Source organism: Xiphophorus maculatus, chromosome 10 (assembly GCF_002775205.1).
Source record: "Xiphophorus maculatus strain JP 163 A chromosome 10, X_maculatus-5.0-male, whole genome shotgun sequence".
Taxonomy (NCBI): Eukaryota; Metazoa; Chordata; class Actinopteri; order Cyprinodontiformes; family Poeciliidae; genus Xiphophorus; species Xiphophorus maculatus.
Genome location: NC_036452.1, coordinates 2632119 through 2652009, shown reverse-complemented (window position 1 = coordinate 2652009; position 19891 = coordinate 2632119).

The window sequence follows — 19891 nt, the reverse complement described above, 5'->3', positions numbered from 1 at the left end:
AGCAGACTATTAATTAAGAGAGCGCGCGAGTTAAACAGATATGGCCCAATTACGCGCGCTCATTTTCTATAAACGCCTCTCCTTTTATGGACTTTATATGATTAGTGTTTAAATGCGAGCAGCGACTGAAACAGGGCTGTGGCTGCGCGTGTGGAGTGTTTCCAGTGAGCGCATCTCGTGTGCCTGAAAATGATTTGTGTTTTTCTGCGGCCAGAGCTGAATTTTTGACACTTGCCGCCCGGTTATTGTGACACAGCCGCTGATGGGATTTGGTCAGCAGAGGAGAGGAGAGGAGAGGAGCGGCACCGCGCCAGGAGGAGGAGGAGGAGGAGGAGGAGGAGGAGGAGGAGGAGGAGGAGGAGGAGGAGGAGGAGGAGGAGGAGGAGGAGGAGGAGGAGGAGGAGGAGGAGGAGGAGGAGGAGGAGGAGGGCTGCTTTCCTTACTGTCAGCTTCTTTCTTGATGATGTCTCGGGGTTTTTAGAAACTGCGTCTCTGACTCGGCGGCGCCACTCAGCCGCCCCCTCTCCGCTGCGCAGAATGAGGTACTTTGGGAAACAGTAACCCTTTCAGGCTCTGCCTGGAGAGGATTTTAGAAGCGTGTGAAAGGCAATACTTCGCCCTTGCTTCAGCCCGACAGTTGCGCACCTAGTAGATTCTCATGGTAAGATAATTCCTCAATTCTTTAGAAATAATTGTTTTCACAAGAATCCTCCCAGTTTTATTTTACCAGCTACATAAGGAGTCAGATTTCATAACTAATCAGGTTTTCTTCAGTTCGATTGGGGACCCAGATTGCACAATGGTGTGGTTCTCTTTTACGCTGCATCAAAAAACCTGTTCCCCTCCTCGCCTGTGGGGGCGCTGCACCAAGAACTACTGAAGGAAACGACATGAAAACCTCTGAAGACACTGAGAGCAATTTTCTTCTTCATGAAGTGTAAACAAAAATGGAGTAGTGTCAGACTAAGTGGTTGTAGGATTTATCTTGCCTTTGGCCAAAGTCCACTCTAGCACTGTTTTGGTTGTATTTACCCAGAATGCCCTGCATTGTAGCCCACTTCCTGCTTTTGGAGCCATCTCCAGTTTGTTTGGTGTTCACATATGCATTTGAACTGCACCAGAGTTCATTTTAAACAAACTGAGACTGAGGTTTGTAGGCGGACCAGTTTGTTTTTGGGTGGATTTAGTATTCACTTCTCCCCAAACCAACCGGACTTTCTACAGAAACGGACTGGAGTTCTATTAAAGCGGACTAACCAGGGCTGGTGTGACTGCAGCTTATTTTAGAAACAGAAATCACACTCTTAAAAGTGGCGAGTTTAAGACTGGATTATTATTCAGTTTGATGTTGGGATTCAGGCCTATCCAAAACTTCATAGATTTTCAACCCAGAAATGAGAATCAAGTCAAATGTTAAACAATAATTCAGGATTTTCTTAAAGTACGGCTCTGTTAAAAAGTTTCAAGCAGTTAACATCTTACCTAGTGGATAGCTCTCTTACTATCTTCAGCTAATATAAATCCAGATTGGTCCCAGAAGCTAAAGCTAATGGATAATCAAAGGAACATCCTAACCGGACTTCTACCATCTGAAAATATGGTAAGAAGTCCGGCAATCTAAAAACATCGGAGTGTTTTATGCATCCACTCTGCTATAAATTATTAGCATTATTACAATTTGTTATTTACATAGAAGAAAATTATTTAAACAGAACACTTGTAGACTTTTGGTTGAATAAAGTTTGATGTTGTGGTTATTGACAGTTAGCGATTCTGTAAGTAGCTAGACATTTATATTCGTGCTCTTATTTTGAAGTGGGTGAAGACGCAGTGTTCATTTCCTGTCCTTGAGTTTCCCACAAATGAAATTTATTTAGTACCAGAATGCTTCACTGTAGAAGTGCAACATGTAGATCAAAACTTAACTATAAAACCAGTACCATTCAAAATCAAAATGGTTGAATTTAGTGCTACAGCATTAGCGGTTGCTAAATATCATGTTGGTATAGTGATTTAACGTTAGCAAAACTAATGTTTATGATTAGTACTTGAGGGTTAGCGCAACTAACGTTTTTGTTAGCGGAAGCCACCACTGATAGAAATTAAAAGTATTTGAACTATAAATTTACAAACTAGTATGCCTTAGTAAAATGTAAAAAAAAATTTTGGTTAATACTTAACCAAAATTATCCAAGAATCTTTTTGTAGAGTTCACCAAACGTCTATCTCATCAACACAAATCAAGCTTTTTAAGGCAAAGCAGCCATCCAATATGGTTGACTCATAAGTAACCTCTATGTATTACAACTTCACACCATGAGATGAAATTATTCAAATACCAAAGAGTTTAATCAAAACTTCCTCAAATTTAGATTTAGATTCGCAGTCCCTGTGGCTAAAAGGCACGATGCTGATTGACGCTATTAAAAGCGAGAGGATAAAAAGCAGCCAAACAGCGGCGTCATCATCATCATCATCAACGTCACATTGCGTCTATATAAATGTCAACTCTCCGGTGGCCTTCACCCTGTCATGTGCTCAGTGTTATTATAGTCTGTCACAGCCTGTCTGTGCTTTCATCAGCGTATAAATGGACCCACAATAATAAATACCGTTTGGACGCCTCATACACATCGACACCCTCATGTGAGTGGAAGATAAAGCGCACATTTACTGGCTGTAAGGAGGGTTGAATAAAGGCCTGGAGACAATTAGGATGGGGCTGATGGGGAGCTAAACGGGGGAGGAAGGGGACACGCTCGGCGGCGAACGTCCTGTCCCTTGATGACTGCCAATTATGATGGATTGGAGTCAGACTGGGAGGGACTGGAGTCTGCAGTGGCTTTCACTCAAACATGAATGGCACGCCCACCTACATGCTGCCAAAAAGACTACACACACACACACACGTAGCATATTGGGTTGTGTGTTAGAAAGACAGAGACCAGAGACTATATGGTCTGTGGCTGTGAGTAAAACCCAAACCTCAAAGTTGTAAAAGCCAGTGAGTCAGCACAGCTGAGGTTATTGATGATGACAGGGTATTAGATAGAGCACACACACACTCACACACACACTCAGAGTTACCACAGATCATACCCGGCATTCCATCTGCGTACCACCAAATCTAAGCTGTGGTGTCTGGAGCCCCGGGTACAGTAAGTGTGTGTTGGTGTGTACATTCATGCCAGTCAAACTGTTGCTTTTGCTGCATCAGAAACTGGAGATGTTGCCTTAGTGATTGCGTCTGCTGTGATCCTGTTACTAAAAAAGCCATTTTTCCCCTTGCTTGACATTTTTGCTTGTCATGCAGTTTTAGAAATTGGAAATCTAACGCTGACATGTCAAAAAATTTCTTACCAGGACTGTTATTTAATTTCAGTCCCTACTGCTTATCTTCTGTCAATCAAACTTTAGGTGATTGGAATCAGTTCCTGCCACTGCTAATTGCAGAGGTTGCAGTTAAACAGATAAGTAGATCATATTTGCTTGGTGACTCCTCAGTGTTGTCTTGCAAAACAAAAATTGCAGCAACAAAATGTGTTTTTTTCCCCCTGGGATTTTATGTAAAAGCACTGCCCTCGTTCGGTTGCTTGACAGATAACTCTTCCCAAATGCAGCATGATTACGTGTCATTACTGAGCTTTCTTCAACACACCACTGGTCAGAGTCAAACTGCAAAAAAATAAAATAAAATCACACACACCAAGATAATGAACTGACATGTATCTTAAATGCTAAACTTAGCATTTAAGCTAACTTGAGGCTTAAATGCTAACAGCTCAGACGCACATAAACTATACTTACACCGACTAAAAATATCACAAATTATTTCTTTCCATAAAATTAGTTGCACAGTGTAGATATATGCTTCTACGTGTGAAATAAACATTTTTACGAACTTACAGGCCGTGCTCCGCCAAAAGAAAGCTGAAAACGAAGCAAATCGCTAAACAGGAAGTGCTATCTCCGTGACTTCCGGTTTCCCTGTTTTCGACATTAAACTGAATAAATAATGTAAGATACACTAAAAAAACAGTATCACACTGAATAAATAACAACAGATAAGAAGAACACTGTAGTGTATAATTATTTATATTTTTCACATGGGTTTATTAATTTATTTTTTAAACCAATGTATTCTGATACCCATAATGATGATAATCCAGCCTTCAGATGATACATGACTAAAATACCAAGCAGACAGGTCAGAGAGAATGCTATGGAAAAGTTTACAGCATTCACATTTCAATCCATCAGTTGTAAATTTATTTATGGTAGAAATACTAGAAGCATTAAACTTTAGCCCTTAAAAATTGTTTTACAACTCAGTTGATCATTTTGTGTCCTGAAGCGGTAATTCAGTCATTTCTTTCAGGCATGTTGGGCCAGGTATAATACCACCCTCTAGACGATTAAAGTTTAAATTTATGCATTAAATATTTGCATCCTCATGGTGAAACACGATGGTGGAAGGATCATGCTGTGGGGATCCTTTTGTCCAGTTGGGACAAAAAATAAGAATAAACCTCCAGTTCTGTTTCTCCACATGGTTGCATTTCTAACATTTTTAATAATTGGCATGTATCTTATCAACAAAGCAGTTTTAACTGATATGTACCAATAATTCGTCCATAATGCCAATTTAACAACTAAAAGATAAACTGACAATATGTAAATATTGTCAGTTTAAGGTGATATGCACCTTCTGTAATCCAAAATATGCTGTAGCATCCTGGCTGCCCCGAATGTTTTTGTGCTTTTAGCATTTTAAAGAGGCAAATAGTGTGAGAGTCACATTCTGGTAGTCATGCTTGGGGATTAGCCAATCCGGTGTAACTCTTGATAGATGCAGCAGTTACTGTGTGCTCAAAGTGTGAGCTAAAAATAGATCTGTGGGTGGTGTTGCACTTTCTGGGCTGGAAATAGAGCATTTTCTCAGCCCTGTTTCCATGGTGAGCTGCGCTTCCTGCCACATGCGCTCAAACTCACAACACAGCCCTGCACTGCAAAAACACAAAATCCCACCAAATATTTTTACCTAGTTTCTAGAGCAAAAATCTTACATCTTGAAACTTTTCATCAGGATTTAGGAGCTTGTTATAAGTCAATAATTTGTAAATATTAAAAACAACACTAGATCAACTGGCAGTTTTTTTTTTCAGGTATACTTTCATATAAATTATTATATGAGATGTTAAAATTTATGTAATATCAAAACAAATTACAGCAATTCATAAAGTGCAACTGCACAGAGATTAGTAAACCTGATTTAAATAGAAAATAGAAGATATCACACTGCAAAAACACAAAACATATGCAAATATCTTAGTAGATTTTAAACAAGACAAAACAAATTTACAAGAAACTTTCCATAAAGATATACAGTTATAAGTTACATAATTTTCAATATTCAAGAATTGTTGACTTAATACAAACTGCAATATCTTGACGAACAGCTACTTGTAAGTTATTTTTGTCTTATTTAATTTATACTAAGATATTCTGACTTGAAACGAGACAAAAATATTTGGTAAGATTTTGTGATTTTTGTTACCCATGACATAAGCTAATAAGCTAATAGCTGCTAATAGCCGTTTTAATGTTTTTAATATTGTTTTAAAGTCACACTCATCCTTTTCTATGTGAGTCTTCATCGTTACAACACACTTTCTTTTAGGAATATTTTTACTACGCTGTACTTTTTACTTTTACTTGAGTCATTTCATTATGAAGTATTTTTACTCCTACTTGAGTAAAATTTCTGGATTTTCTATCCACTCAATGAAAAACAAAAATTCAGAGACACAGAGACACACCTGCAGTTTTTGTTAAAGTTTCATAACTTTAACTTTTTAAGTTTCATAGTTTTTTTTATTGAAAAAACAGATTTGGAAACATTTTCTTTTGCCTGATTTTGTTATTGTTTTGTTACTTATATGACTTATTGTCATTTTGGTTCTTAAAATACCAAAATTTCCACTTAACTTTATATTTTGGTCCATTTGATTATGTAAATTTTAAATATAAACTGATTGATAACTTGATCAGTTACTCAGTATTTGAGTAAATCGTTTACTAAATAGTCTTGAGTAATTTCTTGGTTGGGTCATTTTCAGTCTTGCTTGAGTAAAAGTATGTTGAAGTAGTGCTACTCTTACTTGAGTATAATTTTTGGGATCTCTGAGTGAGAATTAATAATTTCTTCATCTGTCACCTGACTGGTTTCGGCCCACTGCTCCCCCTCACACGCCGCCGTCTCCCAGTCCCCTTCAGTGCACCAACATGGCATGCTGAGAATGTTTACTTTCGCCACAGTGTGTATTTACAGAGCCTAATAGTTTTTTAGGCCGCAATGGCGCCTCGCTTTGCAACATGTGCACAACCCACCTACTCGTTTGAGCTTCCAAACATTTACCCACACAAGCAGAAAACATGCATGGCGACCCCCCCCCCCGCCAAACTGCAAATCAGGCTGCTGGTGTCTGGGGTTTGGCAGTGGTGTGAGCTGAAACGCTGGCCAGGTGACACCAGGAGGGAGAAACCTGACAGAAAGGTGGCAGGGCTCAGAAAGAGCTGATTGGATTCATGGCTGCGATGAGAGACTGAATGAACACTGCAAAAACACAAAGTCGTACCAAACATTTTTAGTTCAGTTTCTACTACAAATATCTTAGTACTTATGACAAGACAAAATTTAACAAGCAGAGGTGGGTGGAGTACCAAACAGCAAAAGTAGCACTACTTCAACATAATTTTACTTAAGTAAAAGTAAAAAGTGCAGTGTAGTAAAAATACTCCTAAAAGTAATTTTTTCCCAATAAAGTTACTCAAGTAAATGTAATTGAGTAAAAGTAACTGGTTACTATCCAACTCTGCTTACAAGTAACTTTTCGCTTTAGGTCAGTAATACGTAATATTGATGAAATAGTTCTAGCTCCACTGGTGCCGTTACCTAGCAACCCCAGACAAGCCCAGCCCGTTACCTAGCAACCCAGTTCTAGTTACACTGGCAGATTATTTGAATATTTGTTATAAGTGAAATAATATACTGGTATTTTTTTTGTAAATTTTAATAAATCATTGACCTAAAACAAGCTCCTATATCTTGCTGAAAAGCTACTTGTTAATTATTTTAGTCTTAATTCAGATGCACTAAGATATTTGCATTAGAAACTAGACAAAAATACTTGGTAAGATTTTGTGGTTTTGCAGTGCTGCCATAAAAAAGTCCTTAAAAAATTATATTCCACAGAAAAAATCAAAAAAGATAGGCAAATTTTTCTCGCTCAAAATCCTGTTAAAAAACTCACATGTATATTTATATACCTGGAAATTAATACAACTATAAGTCTACTATCATATTAAATATGTTGTTATTATCAGGGTTCTCATCTGATTAGTCACAGGGTTGCTGGGAATTAATCACAATTTATTAATTGTTTAAAAAAATGAACTGAATTAATAAATAAGTTCTGACTATTTTTATTAGTGCTGCCAATTGATTACAACAGGATGTAACAAGTAAAACCTGGGATCATTTCTCATGTCTTGTAACATGTTTCAACGCCACTCAGTCAGAAACAACCAATGAGAGGCAGGAGGAGGGTCCTGGCGCTGTCAATCACTCTTGTGTTCACCTGCTCCCTTTGCTCTCTGCTATGCTACAGCTGGTTCACCACGACATAGCCTGCCACAAATGCTAAGGCTGGTTAGCGTAGCCACCAATGACAGTAAATAAATAGTTTTCGTGGAACGGTAAATTGTTTCTCTGCTATTAGGATATTTAGCAGCTCATACATGAGAGTGTTTAACAGCAGTAAGACGTGCCTCCTGGCTCTGACTGGTTGTTTTTAGTTGAGAGCGATGCATTTCTTCATAGCTCAGGGAGGAGATGGAGGAGATTGATCTTTTCATAGATCATCTGTCTCATATTATGTGATTGTTTAACAAATATGGAAAAAACTAAATGTTTGTAAAAGTTACATCCTGCACCTTTAATGTGTCTGTCCTGGTATAAAGTTTATATATGTGAGATGGGTACTGGATTAATTATTATCAGTAACTTTCCCCTACTGAACAGAAACAAAACTGAAGTTATTATCTTTGGACCTGAAGAGGAACCATAGAGTCATCGCACAGCTTCAGTTACTACAGCTGGAAACTAGAAATCAGGCTGAGATAAGACCTGAACCTTCAGAGACACATAAAGACAGTTACAAAGTCAGCCTTCTATCACCTGAAGAACGTTTCCAGATTTAAAAAGATCTAGAGAAGCTCATCCATGTCTGTATCTTTAGTCGCATCGTTTACTGGAACAGGGACTTTAGGAGTCTGGATAAAAATCATCAGATCCAGAACGCTGCTGCTGGTGTTCTGACTATAACCAGGAAGACAGAGAACATCGCCCAGTTCTACAGTCCACTGAGAGAACAGACTTTAAAATACTGATGTTAGTTTATAAATCACTGAACTGAAAAACATTGAGCTCATCTGTCTTCTCCAAGTGCCAACTAGAAATAACCAATCAGAGCCAGGAGGCGGGTCTTAGTGCTGTCAATCACCCCCTGTGTAGCGCTGCTCTTCCACCCCTCTACATTCCACAATACATAATACTACTGCTGTATCAACCTTTCAGACCCCTCAGCTCTTCTGGTTCTGGTTCTGGTTCTGCTCTGCATCCAGAACCACAACCAAACATGGAGAAGCAGCATTCAGCTTCTATGCACCACAAATCTGGAACAAACTTCCAGAAAACTGAAAAACATCCGAAACACTGAGTTCCTTTAAATCTAGACTAAAAACCCACCTGATTAGAGCTGCTTTAGAAACACAATCAATGAAACATTAATCAATATTTTCACGTATAAATGATGGAACTTGGAAAATTTAAATGTTTCAATCGTTGATTTTTGTGTTTTTATGATGTAAATCTGTTGTTACTGAAATGTGTTATACAAATAAAATTGGATCTGATTTAAATTAGCCTCTTAAATGACAGAGGAAACCTTGAAAGTGGAGTGTAGGACACTCAGACTTTTGTTTTATTTCGTTCTCCCATCAGACGGCGTCCGGAGCCAAACAGGTGAAAATAATTGGCCGTATTTTCCCCCACTGGGCTTCAGAACCTGATGTCCTGACGCCTGCCTGTCTGCCGTATTCAGCAGAGGTGGTCTATTCAGAGTTAGGGACCAGGGGACACACAGCCCACAGGGTGTGGACATGCATTTATCTGTGTGTGTGTGTGTGTGTGTGTGTGTAGGGGTGTGTGTGTTCATTTATGGTGTGTAAGGGGGAGAGAGGAGGCAGTGTAAGCAGCAGAAAATGCCTGGTGATGGGTTACCAAAAACAGAGCGCCATGGGGACAATGGACCCAGGACATTCCTGACATAACCCCAACACACCGGGGAGGAAGTGGATGGGGGGGGATTTATTGGTGTCAACGGCCCCCTTGCCCCAACAGGAGGAGCGGGTGCCTCTTTTGTCCCCTCTGGCGTTGGAGATGGACGCCTTGCACAGAGAGGATGCCTCTGCACATATACACACAAAATCATAAAAAAGAGCCACTAATTAGGGAGTGGACACGTACGGCTCAAAGGGGAAGGAGGGTGAGGGCGACAAGGCGGAGGGGTGGAGGGAGGGAGGCAGGTTTTTGTAAGTCTGAGTGTGTTTCTGCACTGCAAAAAACAAAATCCTGCCAAGTATTTTTGGTCTAGTTTCAAGTTCAAACATCTTAGTACAGTCTAAACTAACTTACATGTAACTTTCATCAAGATATAGGAGCTTGTTTTAAATCAATAAATCCTTAATATTGGTGAAAAAGTTCTAGTTCCACTGGCACCGTTACCTAGCAACCCCAGCCAAGCCCAGCCCATCGCCTAGCAACCCAGTTGTAGTTCCACTGGCAGATTATTTCACAACATTTTTCTCATGATATAAGTGAAATAATCTGCCAGTGGAACTAGAACTTTTTTTATTATCACTATTTATGAGTCATTGACTTAAAGAAGCTTCTATTTCTTGCTGAAAAGTTAGTTGTAAATCAATTTTCATCTGTTTTGCCTGTAATTTATTACCTTGTGCAACTATGTGGCAGAAAACGTTTAATATGCTTCCATGTTTTTTTTTCTTTAGCAGCAACCGCGCACAGAGGTCACACTGCAAAAACACAAAGTCTTACATAGTTTCTGTCTAATTTCTGCTGCAAATCTTATTATTTTTAGTGCAGCTTCTAGAGAAAATATTTTTGTATACTTGAAATAAGACAAAACTAACTAACAAGTAATTCTTCAACAAAATATAGGATATAGCTTGTTTTCAGTAAATAAATCCTTAATATTGATGAAAAAGTTCTAGTTTCACTGATTTTGTTACTTAGCAACGCCAGCCAAGTGTAGTCGTCACCTAGCAACCCAGTTCTAGTTTCACAGGCAGATTATTTCACTTGTAACAACATTTTTCTCATGTTATATGTGAAATAATCTGCCAGTGGAAGCAGTGCTTTTTTCAAAACCAATATTTATAAATTTTTGGTTTAAAGAAGCTTCCATATATTGCTGGAAGTCAAGTTAGTTTTTTCTTATTTTAAGTGTACTAAGACACAAACAGAACTTCAATCTGGAGAGACTCAGACGCAGAAAGACAGCGATTAAAAAGGTTTATTGACATCCATGAATTAAAGTACTTTGGCGCTCGGCCCCGGCTGACGACATCGAGCTGTGAATTGCAATAAGCTCGGATGAGCATTTCCCGATGCTGGTTAGGGCCCGACACTGGTGGTGGCGGTCGGTGAAGGATGGGTGCCTGGAGAGCCGGGAGAGTGGAGGTGGAGAAGGGGTGGAGGTGGGCTGAGCATGGCTGGAAGATGCCATGGATGGAGGTCCTTATCAGTGGGAGCTTGGTCGGTGATTGGCCGTGACGTGGCTTGGTCCGGCGTTGATAGGTCGACGACGATGAGCGAGACGCAGCGAATGGATGATGCAGGCGGCGCTGGAGAGTCTTCCAGTTTGAATTTACGCCAAGGCTTCATATGCTATGACATCCAAAGGGTTCAGCTTCCATTTGTTCTCCCAGAATTAATTTCCTTGTCCAAATGTTCAACAAGAAACTTTGAATATGTTTCTATGGTGTTTTTTTTCTTCAGCAGTAACCATGCATAAAGACTACACTGCAAAAACACAAAATCTCACATAACATTTTTTGTTTAGTTTATATTGCAAGTATCCTAACTTGAAATAAGACAAACTAACTTAGAAGTAACTGTTCAGCCAGATATAGAAGCTTGTTTTAAGTTAATAATTTGTAAATATTGATCAAATAGTTCTACTTTCACTGGCAGATTTCTTTTTCCCTCATTATATGGGAATGTGTCTTTATATCAATATTTATAAATTATTGACTTAAAACAAGCTCGCTGAAAAGATATTTGTAAATTAGTTTTGTCTCATTTCACAATAAGACATTTCCAGACGAAAAAACTTGGTAAGATTTTGTGTTTTTGCAGTGTGCATGCTTGCAGTCTGAATGTAAAGACGGAGCCAAACAGGATGGATTTCAGCTCATGGTGCAAAACGGACCGAGCCCCTGGGAACACGCTGCTAAGAACTCGTTTCAATCAGGGAACATTTAGTCACATTACGGGATGGTTCGTATTACACCGAACTGGGACACAATAATGAAAACAATGAAAATGTCAAGCAATTTGCTGGATCATTTGTCAAGTTAATTTCCCATAGAGTTTAATGGTCCCTTTTACACACTACTTAAAGAAGATATGCTTCACGGTTGCATGAAAAGGAAAATATATGTTTCTGTTTTGCTCATACAAAGAGCAAATCGTCCAACTTCAATGTTTTCCTGAAGCATAGTTTCAATAATAGAGGGTTGGAGTAACATTTGCTTTATAATTACTGACTTTTGTCAGTAATTGTAACATCACCAGTGATGTTGTTGCTTTTTCTCTCTTTCTGCAGGTGTAGAAGCCGAGCACTATTAGCCCTTTCCTTCCCTTTAAACTCTTTTTTCCTGCTAAATTTACGGATAGGACACAAAATAAAAAGTAAAAAAAAACAAAACACATACTTGGGTTTGTAATTTTAAGCTTCTAAAAACACAATTAGCATTTAAAAGAACATTAAAATCAGAACTGCATGAAAACACCTTTTGTTGCAGTCAGAGGGAATGTTACTATCAACTTTCCAATAACAGACAAGTACTGAGTTACTGATCAAATGATCAATCATTTCATGTTTCAAAACTACAGAATCAAACCAAACAAAGGTTAAGTGGAAATTTTGGTATTTTAAGAATCAAAATGACAATAATTCATAAAAGCAACCAAAAATAACAAAATCAGGCAAAATAAAAAAAATTCCAAATCAGTTTATTTCAATAAAAACTGAGTTTGGTGGATTTTTGGTTAAAACTTGTTTTTTATTCAGAGGGAAGAAAATTCAGAAATTTTACTCAAGAGTAGAAATACTTCATAATAAAATGACTCAAGTAAAAGTAAAAAGTACAGCGTAGTAAAAATACTCCTGAAAGTACAAAAAAAATAAGTTACTCAAGTAAATGTAACTGTAACCAGTTACTACAAACTGAAGTAGTTCTACTCTCCCTTAGTATGTTTGGCAGCTCTCTCTGTCCAGCATTCAGAAATATTTAATGCGTGTAAAACAACTTTAATTACAACACTAACATTTAATATTTAACTAATTAACACACATTGTTCTCATTCAAACACACCGTCTGGTGTCTAGACTCTGGATGAAGTTGATTTATTTCTACTGTTTGTTTAAACACTATTATTATTTAATGCTTTGTTACTTTATTTATTACTTAATATTACAGTAAAATGAATCGTTTCAGCCTCTAATTCACCTCTTTGACTCGGTTGGAAGGTGATAAACAGGCAGCAGGTGGGAGGAGAAACCAAACTGGACTAACACTGCCATCTACTGGTGAGAATGTTTTAATTGATTGTGACGTTTGGAAAACTGAATATTTTGTAATCAGTCAGAATGAGTTTAAAGTTTTAGAAGCTTTGTAATAACACAGTACTTGCTTTTCTATCAGTCTGGATTTTACTGAGTAAACCAGGAAACTGAATTTGAAGTTAGAATAATGCAAAAATCATCCAGTTATTCACACTTTGCCTCATTGCAACCTAAATATGTATTTATTTTTTATTTGGATTTTATGTGCTAGATCAGGATTCTGATGGCAGGGGATTATACTGGATTTTATTTAGGGATATCAGAGTAAGTGGGGTACACAGCACTCAATATTGACCTCAAATGGTCAGTTGACTGATAGAAATCTGACAATGAAGGATTTTATTTTTTAGCATTGTAGTGACTCTAAACATCAATTAATATCAATAAAAAGTAAAATTTCGGAACGTCTTGATAAGAACTTCTTTTGTCAAATGTATTTTCTAACATTTTTTTAATTAAAATGTAGAGAACAAAAGTTACATTAACAGTTTAAAATGTCTGAAAATTATTTAATGTAATCTTATTTGCACATTAAAGAAAAGCCAAAAGCTGTTTCCACTCGCCATGTGAGTTTTTAAAACAAATTTGCTAATTTAGAAAAAAAAAAGTTTAGATAATTTTTCTTGCGCTAGAATGAAATTAGTTTATTTTATTTTTTTTGCCGTAAAACTGCAAAAGAAAAAACACTTTAATGTCATATCACAGTCATGTGATCAACAAGCGGATGTTCCTATAGGTGAAAACCACGAAGACGACAGGAAGTGGTGTGAGGATGATGACGCGGTTTATTTTTTAATGATTTGTTTATGTTTTTATTACGCTGCACTTTTTACTTTTACTTGAGTTATTTTATTATCTCTACTCTGACTTGAGTAAAAATTCTGGATTTTTTACCAGTTCTGACACAGACACACACCTTCAGTTTCTGTTTAAAAAAATAATTTAAAAGTTTTTTTATTGAAAGAAACTGATTAGAATTTTTTTTCCTTTGCCTTATTTTGTTATTTTTTGTTACTTATTTGAATTATTTTCATTTTGGTCCTTAAAATACCAAAATTTCCACTTACCATTATATTTTGGTCTGATGGTGTAATTTCTAAATATTAAATAATTTGATCAGTTACTCAGCACTTTTTACCAAATTCTTGAGTGAAAACATGTTGAAGTCGTTTTGCTGCTCCGTCATTTTTGTCCTTTAACTCTGAAATGTCTGATTTGATGCTGAATGAATCGTGGCTCCGTTGGCACCGCTGCAGAATTTATTAGCTAATCAGCAGCGCAGTCCCAGATTCTGCTGTTGGTGAATATCAGGGGGGTTTGGAACCAGAACACAGGCTTTCATTAGAGCGTTCTGACTCTCCTGGTCTCGCTGCATCTTCAGAACACACAACGAGTTCAAATGGGAACTCCCAAGCCCTTCCAGCTGGCAACACTTTGGGATAATGATGCAGGATTCCTCACAAATGAAGGGCCTAAATACCACCAGAGAGGCACCTGAACCCCCTTCTTAATGCACCGACATGCATGCATGTATGTAAAAGCTTTAAAGTGATGCTAATTACACATGAATTCTCAACACTGAGAGGGAAAGCGAGTTTCCCACCGTCCTTCATAGCTGCTGGTGTCAAATGCCACATCAAGTCAGAAACCCTGCGTTTCCCAAACACACACACACACTCACATGCATGCACACACACACGCACACACACACACCCACACACACACACACACACACACACACACGCACACACACACACACACGCACACACACACACACGCACACACACACACCCACACACACACACACACACACACACACACACACACACACACACACACACACACACACACACACACACATCCTCTGATTTATCAGGATTGCAGATTGGATTACTGCAGATTCCAGCCTGGAGGTATCCTCACTTTAAATCTTTGAGCCATCAGAGACCACCGTCAGCGACGGGACGTCAGAATGATGGATGGGACAATAACACGGCTAGCAGAGCTATTGATGGCTCACTCTAAGTAATTCTGATGTGAAGAAACGGCCAACTGGTAGATATTTGGATCTCAGAGCTGGGATTAATACCGCACTGCAAAAAATACTACAATTACTGAGAATATCTCAGTACACCTGAAATAAGAGAAAACTAACTAAAAAGTAACTTTTCAGTAAGATACAGGAGCTTGTTTTACGTAAATAATTCCTTAATATTAATGTAAAAGTTCTAGTTCTACTGCCGCCGTTACCTAGCAACGCCAGTCCATCTCCTAGCAACCCAGTTCTGGTTCCACTGGCTGATTATTTCACTTATAACAAAACATAACAACACCAGAACTTTTTAATCAAAATAAAGGCATCGTTTATTTGAAATAAGCTCCTACATCTTGATGAAATGTTACTTCTAAGTTAGTTTTCTTATCTGAAGTGAACTAAGATATTTTCACTTATACTTGGTAAAATACTTGGTAAGATTTTATGTTTTTGCAGTGAATTACTGTCTCTTGTATCCTCACTCACACCTTGAACACTGAAAAAATACAAAAAAGTATTTGTGTCGTTTCTAGAGCAGATATCTTAGTTCACTTGAAATTAGACAAACTAATTTATAATTTACTTTCAACAAGACATAAAAGCTTTTTTGAAGTAAATAATTACTTAATATTGACTAAGAAACACACAAATTCTTCAAGCAGATTTTTTTACTTATAAAAAGACAATTATCCTAATTTATAGGTGAAATAATCGGCCGGTGGAATTAGCTCTTTTGATCAATATTAAAGACTTAAAACAAACCTCGATGTCTTACTGAAGTTAGTTGTACGTTAGTTTTGTCTTCGTTTAGATATTTGCACTAGAAATGAGATGAAAATACTTGGTACGGTTTTGTTTTTGCAGTGAAGTTCTGAGAAAAAAGGAGGAAAATGTTTCAAGCTGTTTATTTTTACAGGAAGCTCCGCGTCTCTTTTACTTCACCTCCTGTCAGCTGATGTCACACGGCTACGTTCCTTTGTGTTTGATTCACTTTTCCACCAATCACAGTGAAGTTTTTTGCATATTACTCCGAATGTTTTTAAAAAGAGGCTCCGATAAAAGGAAACATGTCAGATGTGACGTAGATTAAACTTTAACTGCCTTCTTGCTGAAATGTGCAACACAAATGAACCCGACTTGACTTTTTGACGCAGCATGTGGCGGGAAATCGGCACTTTAATTCACCGTGAATTCATCCCCACTGTGAAACATGGTGGTGGCAGCATCATGCTGTGGGACTGCTGCTCTTCTGCAGGAAAATTAAACTGGTCAGAGTTGACTGAAAGACAGATGGAGCTAAATCTGCCATATTTGTTTTTATATTTGATGTTCACTTAGAAAAAAATATAATTCGCAGATTACATCAAATATTACAGGTTACACTGCAAAAACACAACTTCTTACTAAGGTTTTTTTGTTTTTGTTATTTTGGTTTAGTTTTGTTTTTTGTACATTTTAATAAATTTAAATAAAAAGAACAGATATTATAAGATTTTTTCTTCCTTCTGCTGCTTTTCATTTTATTGATTTGTATATTTTCTCTATTGTATGTAATTATTTGTTTTTATGATGAATTTTAAAAAACTGGCGAGTTACATGTTTACATTACACTAATCAGCTTCTGTGCACTGTAAAAAAACCATCTCTAATTTACGGTAAAAGACCTGCAGCTGTGGTTGCCAGAATTTACAGTATTTTCACAGATCTTACCGTATTTATACAGTAAAATCCTGTCAATCACAGCTGCTGGTACGTTACCATAAACTAGAGATGTTTTTTTACAGTGTGCACAGTTTATATGTTGTTTTTGGAGACGAACAGTTTGCTGGAATGTCGCTATTTTTATTTTATTTTGCTGTTTTTTTAACGCAGCGAAAAAACACAGACTAATCTGAGAGGAATTTTAAGATCTTGTTCTGATGGCAATGATATGACGACGTACTGCAAGAAATTTGAAAAAGTTAAATAATAATATGAGAATAAAATCATAATATTACTAGAATAAATTCGCCTGGGAATAGAGTAATAGATTAATATTAATTTGAGAATAAAGTCGAAATATAACAACATTATTCTGGTAATATTATGACCCTATTTTCTTATTAATCCAACTTTATTTTTATGGGAATTTAGTCTTTCAGGACTACATTTCCATATTTGTCACACTATGCTCTTCATTTTACTTTTTTATTTTTATTTTTGTCTCAGTATGGTCCTAATACTCCGTCGTAAATTGTAAATATAATTTAAATCCGACAGATTAATAAAATTAAATATCAAATCAGAAAGTCCCAAAGTGATATATTAATCTCACCACCAGAGGGCGCCTTGTCCCCGCTGGAGGACACGCGGAGTTTTCCTCCTCCGCCAAGGTGAGCATCTCCTGATGCGTCCAGTCACCAAAACCCCGAGAGCGAGAGGAGAGTCAGAGTTTTGGGTTCAGGTTTGTTTCGGGATCCAAACGTGTCGCAGGCCGCTGGGGTCGGTTCTGCAGAAACAACCAGAACTTTGGTCCAAATGCTGCAGCTGTGAAGGGCTGATGGTGCAGAACCTCAGCTGACAACAAGTGAGTCTGTTTCTGCTTCAGTTCAGGATCTGAAAAAACGAGCCAGGTTTTGGTTTGTGAGAGGCTGAGGATCATTTAACCCGTTAACAAACAAACAAACAAACAAACAAACAAACAAACAAACAACCTTAAATTACCCCTCAGTAATTTAACCTGAAATGAAAATATCGGTCTCCTATCTTTGTTCATCCAGAGTGTTTGGTAAATATAATAAAATCATGAACACGTCTATTCAGGACATTTTGAGTTATTACAGATTGTGTAAGTAAATAAAGTCAAACACATGGAAATAAAAAACAAGTTAATTTTATAATACCAAATGTTGTGTTCATTAATAACATTTTTAGGGATATTTGTGGTTTAGAAGCACAAAAAAGAAAAATTTGAGCATAAAAAGTAAATTAGATATAATCATAAATCAGTCCAAATGTTCACTATAGTCACTTCTGCTGCTTTATATTCTGCTTATCAACATTGTTTTCCTTTGTGTTTTATTACTTTATATCATTTTAACATTATTTCTATTTGTTCATTAATATGTGCTGTCCCTGTTTTATATGAATAAACTTTAATCCTAAATGTTTAGAAGTGATTCATATCTAAAATAATCTATAACTTGGATTACTGAATATATCTGCAACTAACCATTTAGCACACTGCAAAAAGGAAGTTAATTTGTTACAACTAGTCAAATTAAGCTTACCAATGTCCATATATTATGTTTATTAAGTTGTCACATTACACAAACGTAAATAAATTAAGTTCGACAAACTTAACTCGATATTTTTTAGTTGAAGCTCCGTTCTGTTTTTAATCTTAACTAAAGAATCAAAACTGTTGACATGACGTTCACATGCAGCATCATTTGACAGTCTCAGCATTTATTATTTAATCTTAAAGAGACTCAGTGAAATCCATAAAACACCAACTGTGGTGCAAAGTCCTGTTTTCCAATTGGATGGTTTTACTCTGTGTACAAGACAGGAGGCGCCAAATCCCCATGACTGAACATCCAAATATGGAACCTGAACGTTTTCTCTCTTTTTTTGGAGAACATTGCTGCTGCATGATGAAATGGCGCCCAGCCATTTTCACTCAGATTATATTATTTAAAAAAAAACTGCAACAAAGGTTAAAGGCAAAATTCATTTTGACATGTTTGTACTTCCGTTTGCGTCTCAACTGTTTTTAAGAAACAGCCCAGGAGCTAAAACATATTCAAAAACCTTTAGAATGTAACGTTGAGCTGCTGCCCTGTTACCTAGCAACCCAAGTGGAGTTCCAGCATGTTTGGTCAGCTGGTTTTACTCCTGTACAATGGCTGCTGGAAAAGACCAAATGTTTTGTTGTTTACTTAACTTCCAGAAACCACTTGCTGTGTTCTCTCTGTTTGTACAGGAGGCTCCACTTCTGCTTTTCAAAGATGTTTGGTTGCATAATTGCGCATCAGTTTGCAGCCCTTTTCATAGGAGTGTAAACTTAAGAGTTGGGAGGCGTGGCCAGCAGCAGATTATGTGGATTTAAAGTGACAGGGCCAGGCAGAACTGAAATCTAATCATCTAATTTAGTGCAAAAAACTTAATGTTTCGACATGAACTGTTCAAGGAGGCAGACCCTTAAAGTCGACTTTAGTGACCAATTCTTTGCTAAAAGTGTTGAATATTGATGTAGTTTATGAAGTAAAATGCTTGGGGGAGGATGAGGGGAGCTGAGGAAGCGGCAGAGGGGCGTAAAGCGGCTCTCACTGTAGGAATGCTCGCCAGAGCCAAGAGGAGCTGGAATAACGAAGCCCAGGTTGGAAGCCTCCACCTGGAATAACACGCAGGAAGCAACGGTTGACTTTCCTTCCACCTTTCTTTATAAAAATACTTCAACACAGCGAGAAAGGAGCAAACAAGCAGTTCCTGTGCGAGTTATGTCGTTATCTTTTGAACGGGAGTGCCAGAATCAATGCAGTAAGTTGGTATTGAAACAGCTGTGAGCTCTCCGGTGCGCCTTTACGCACTCCTCCCCTCCCTCCGGCGCATACCGCCGCACAAACTTGACAAACCACATGCTCTTTGAGCGGCAGAGGGGGCAAATGTATATATAAAAAGCCATCTGAATGTAGCTAATGAGTTAATGTGATGCCGTCATGGCCGAGGGGCGCACAGCTCCGTTTCTCTCTGCCAAAAAACGAGCCTGCGCAAACACGCAGCAGACCGTTCCGAGACTTCACGTAACTCAATCCGTTTCGTTTTGCTGCCGTTTTCTGCTTGTACGTAATGAAACAGCGAACATGTGGAGTGATATTGA